We start from the raw sequence: 793 nt of genomic DNA on the forward strand, positions 1-793 counted from the left end.
ATTTGTGAATATTTAAATTCTTGAATATTTGAACCGTTCTTCTTGAATATTTATAATGTTTCCTGTCATTTCCAAATGAAATTATACTGTTCTAATTTTGCGTAGGATTAAATAGTATTTATATTTTTCATCTAAAGTTTTGAAAGTGTACCACTTAATGATTTTTATAAAAAATATACATCTAACAACCAATTAGGTTAAGTATTAAATAAATGTTGGAGAGGAAATCTGGTAATGGTTTGATTTTACCATCCTACGTACATATTTTAGTGTTTTACAAAAAAAGAAATACTATTGCCTGAAACTTATGTTGTTTTTATTCTAATCGAAATCACCATTTTTAAAGAAAATAAAACTAAAGAAAAGTGATCATTTCTCACCCAGTAGAAATGTATCATGTGAACTATACAGATTTTCCATTGATAGAATTGTATCCCTGTTTTTTAGTATATGTGGGTTTTTTAAACCATAGCAATTCTGAAATTTCACTTTTCTTAAAGACATTAAGATATCTAAAACATTTGAACTTTGTTTCTGATCCCTCAGTTCTACTCACTTCAAAGAAAGATTTTGTTTTTTAATTCCTGCTTTCTCACTTGTGCACATTCACCCACCCACACGCTTTTCCTCTGGCACTGTAACGAGGATATCCTACATCTGTCCTAGCAAATACGGCCTTCGCTCTTACTGTTTTGGGTGCTGTCAAGTCGATTCCAACTCAACAACCATATAGAGCTACCCCATGGGTTTTTTTTAGGTTGTAATCTGTATAGGAGCTAGCCAGGGCGTGGGG

Source organism: Echinops telfairi, unplaced genomic scaffold (assembly GCF_000313985.2).
Source record: "Echinops telfairi isolate 266 unplaced genomic scaffold, ASM31398v2 ScPeMD7_3509;HRSCAF=4178, whole genome shotgun sequence".
Lineage (NCBI taxonomy): Eukaryota > Metazoa > Chordata > Mammalia > Afrosoricida > Tenrecidae > Echinops > Echinops telfairi.